Below are 4,646 nucleotides of genomic sequence, written 5' to 3'. Positions count from 1 at the left end.
ATACTCAGCAAAAAAAGAAACGTCCCTTTTTCAGGACTGTGTATTTCAACAATAATGTTGTAAAAATCCAAATAACTTTACAGATCTTCATTGTAAAGGGTCTAAACAATGTTTTCCATGCATGTTCAATTAACCATAATCAATTAATTAACATGCACATCCGAATATCACACCTACGTGACAGGTACAGGATGGCCACAACAACTGCCCGAGTCACACCAGGAACACACAAGCCCTCAGTCCAGCCTCTCTCAGCCTATTGCGGACAGTCTGAGCACTGATGGAGGGATTGTGTGTTCCTGGTGTGACTCAGGCAGTTGTTGTGGCCATCCTGTACCTGTCACACAGGTGTGATATTCGGATGTACCGATCCTGTGCAGGTGTTGTTACACGTGGTCTTCCACTGCGAGGATGATCAGCTGTCCTTCCTGTCTCCCTGTAGCGCTGTCTTAGGCGTCTCACAGTGCGGACATGGCAATTTATTGCCCTAGCCACATCAGCAGTCCTCATGCCTCCCTGCAGCATGCCTAATGCACGTTCATGCAGATGAGCAGGGACCCTGGGCATCTTTCTTTGGGTGTTTTTCACAGTCGGTAGACAAGTCTCTTTAGTGTCCTGCGTTTTTAGAACTGTGACCTTAAATGCCTACTTAATGTAAGATGTTAAGGTCTTAACGACCATTCCACAGGTGCATGTTAATTAATTGATTATGGTTAATTGAACATGCATGGAAAACATTGTTTAAACCCTTTACAATGAAGATCTGTAAAGTTATTTGGATTTTTACAACATTATTGTTGAAATACAGTCCTGAAAAAGGGACGTTTCTTTTTTTGCTGAGTATATATTTCTTTGAATATATTTGTTAATTCATTTGTTTATTAACTAGTTAAGTAATTTCCTACTTATCTGTGAAGTCTGAATATGTTTTCCAAAAGACGACTATTGTTGAAAGCCCACCACCATATGTGTGTACATATATAATGTCATATCCTGCCTCCAATTCCCAAAACCTAGTTTGTGGACCATCTCTCCAACCTATATGTGAGTTGTGACACATAAGCGCAAACTTTTGTCGATTAAATAAATATATTCAAAATACCGTGGTATACCAGATTACCTTAATGCCTCGGTCAGTTGTAGAACAGACTTTTAATACACCTAAAAACCAAGAAAATAGTGCCTTTAAACATAACAGGAAGTTATCCCATCCCGCACAGCATAAAATGTGTGTGTTGTGTGTGCACTTTATCTTTATTTACATTGTGTGTGTTTTATGTTTATTTTTATGTTTTATGCATATTCTTTTGTTCCAGGATCAGTTTTAAATGTGTTAAGTGTCATGGTTAGACACTGGAAGGGAGAGATGATCAGTCAATATGCAGGCTTTTAATTAAACAGGTGGCTTCATTACAGAACAATACTTTCAAAGGGGCAAGAAACCAAAGGACCACTAGGGGTCAAAACAAGAGTCAGGGAGAACGATTTAGAAGGGAACAGGGCTAAGCACAGAGCGAGACAGGGTGAACTGCAACACAAAACACTAGTACTGACACTGACAAACCTAGATTCGGCACCAGCACCAGCAGAGAACTAGGCTAAGGGTAGGTACTTATATACACAGGTCATAAGGTTAAACAAGGAACAGGTATGAGTAATGAATCACTTAATGAGCACATTAGGACTGGGAATAGGGTGGAAGGTGAGATGGCAAGTGACATCTGCTGGCTAAATGGAAGAATGACTGATATGGTAGGGACAGATCCTGACATTAATTAATTGATTCTTTATTGATCCCGTGGGGAAATTATCTTTACGCCTCCCTCAACTTGCTCTTTCAGGAGTAAGCTGTCCGTGAAGGGCAGCCGCCCGTAGCGACACCCAGGGAGCTGGGGGTTAAGGGCCTTGCTCAAGGACCCAAAGACGTGCCGAGGCTGGGTTTGAACAGGCGACCTTCTGATTACAAGCACACAGGCTAAGCAGGATACAGTCATGTTAAAGCTAAATTAGTAATTACTATGAGATGCAGTGCGCTTCTATTACCTGTGTTTCACAAATCATTTATTTCTTATTTGAAAGCAATTATTTCCAATAAAATTTTCCAGCAAAATTTTAAAATCATTTAAAATAAATGCCAAATTTTTAGGTGTTTGTTTAATCTTCAATTTATAGTTTTTAAATTAAGATGCATAGTCTAGAACTGAAGCTGTGTTTCTCTGGACTCCAGCTCCAGTAATGGACCCAGTCTCGTCTTGGACTCGACCCTCTGTTGGACTGTCTCAAGTGGGACTCGATTTGTTAAACATATGGTCTTGACTCAGATGGACTTGAACACATCCCTGGCAAACAGCATCACCAGATTCTCTCCAAAGACCTACAAAGAGCTTCCCCATCATCATACTCAGCCCTGGCATTTGGGCAGCTTTTCAATGCCACAGGAAAATCCCTTCTACCCCCACACAGACCTCTGCAGGGAAATCCCTTCTACTCCCACACAGACCTCTGCAGGGAAATCCCTTCTACTCCCACACAGACCTCTGCAAGGAAACCCCTGATGCTCAACCCAACCATGCCAGTCCATGAACATTTCAAGTCTAAATAGTGGGCATAGAAGTAGGCCAAGCCCTCCACTCTCTCCACCCTCCCCTTTAGAGGAACACAACGCCCCCCCCCCCCCCCAACACTTTCACATCAGTTTGGGATACAGTTTGGGCTCCTCCTACCATTCCAGAATCCACTTCTTGTTTTTTCCGTAACTCTGTGTTTACCTTGCACTTATCCCAGCCACTGGGACACAAACTTTCTGTTCCTGTTATCTACCTCTTCCTTCTCCTTTCTGAAAAATAAAGTGCCCGCTCACAAACACATGCAGTTTAACCACCTGGGCTTGCCGCTAACTTACTTCTTCTTACATGACAAACAGTGCTCCTCTGTCTGCTGTCTATACATAAACCCTCCAAAATGTCACCTACATTAAGGGCTTCACACAGCCTGCAGAAACACAATGGGAACGATACATGGGAGAGAAACCATTAATGCCAAGATAAGGCAGCAAATGGGCCAGAATTATAGACCACAGAAAAGGGAAGGGAACAATGCCTGATGTAACCATCATTAAGAATGCAGTGATGATACACATTTTATAGATAGATATTATCCATATACAGTATACAGTGGCATGAAATAACTCTCCCCCAGGACCACGGTGCAGTGTACAGACCGCAAGTGATGCAGGGAATGCTCATAATAGTTAAAAATGTACGAAACGCAGGACAGGGCAAGAGTCAAGAATGTATATGGAGAATGAATAAGGTCATCAAGAGATTTGCCCTCAGCATTGCGATTTATTTACTTTACTTGTTTTAAAAATGAACTTAAGTACAAATTTAAAACATACATTTAAAAAGAAATGCAAAATGTAACAGTCATTTTCCTCTGGTTCACTCCTCTGTTTAACTGCGGTGTTTTCTAACATATATTTTGCTAGCCTTGCTTTTTCTGTATGATTAACTTACTGGATGTCATTGCATCATCTGTCAAGACATAGCAGATTTCCTCGCGACTATTTCAAAGACTGGAAGTTCTCCAATGCAATATGCATATGTGTGTGACACAAACACACACACGAACAGATTTATATATTATATTATGTCGCATTTCAAATTAGTACTACAATGAAAAAGTCAGAGTGTGACGTGTAATACTTGAAAGGTGTATTTACAGGCAGGGGACCCCTCAATCTAGAGAAAACCTAAGAATGCACAACTGAAAAAATAAAGAACGAATCACAGCGAATGATCAGAAGGCTATATTTAAAAGATGACAAAGTGTAACAATGATAGTACTTCGAAACAGATAATTTATGGTACCACAGAAGTTAACTTGCTGAATTTGATCTAAACCATGAAAACAGGAAGAGACACTTTTTATGGTAAAAGGTTGCAGCAAAATGATAAGCACAGCGAACCACTATATAAAACATTTATGCATTGTCTTGTACCATAAACATTATGATGTTTATGATTATGATAACACCAAATAAGGACACATGCTGTAGAACAGCAGGAATTCTGGACAATGGATTTTAAAATAATAATAAATTGGTAGAGGCTCATACTGTTATCTTTGCAGAATTTAAGAATAGTAAGGGATCACATGTTCATGTGCCTCTGCTTACACAACATGTGGAACTAAGAGTTTCTTGAATTTAGAATGAACCAAAAAGTTTCCACTCATGAAATTGAAATCCTTTCCATAACATATATATTGAACAAATTAATTAATATAAAAGTCACATTAATAGAAAGAAACCTATCTAATGAATAAAAAGTTGCAAGTAGGTCTTGAAGATACCATTAACCAAAATAACACAAATTCCCTGACCGGGAATCGAATCCTAACCACTAGACCACCAGGGAAGACGACTGAAGTTTGTCTCAATTTTCCTAGTAACGTCGGTATAATATATATATATAAAATACAGTCTATGGCACTGGCAAACACATACAGTGTGAAGGCGTATATATATGTATATATATTTTTTTTTTCTTTTTTTCTCTACAGATGAGCGCAGTTAAGACCGATTTTTCATAACCACTATTGCAGCCGTTTGACCACAGGTTATTTCCACAAGCCATGCGATTCGC

Source organism: Paramormyrops kingsleyae, chromosome 19 (genome assembly GCF_048594095.1).
Source record: "Paramormyrops kingsleyae isolate MSU_618 chromosome 19, PKINGS_0.4, whole genome shotgun sequence".
Taxonomy (NCBI): Eukaryota; Metazoa; Chordata; class Actinopteri; order Osteoglossiformes; family Mormyridae; genus Paramormyrops; species Paramormyrops kingsleyae.
The sequence above is the reverse complement of the archived record's forward strand: the minus strand, read 5'-3'. Positions refer to the sequence as shown.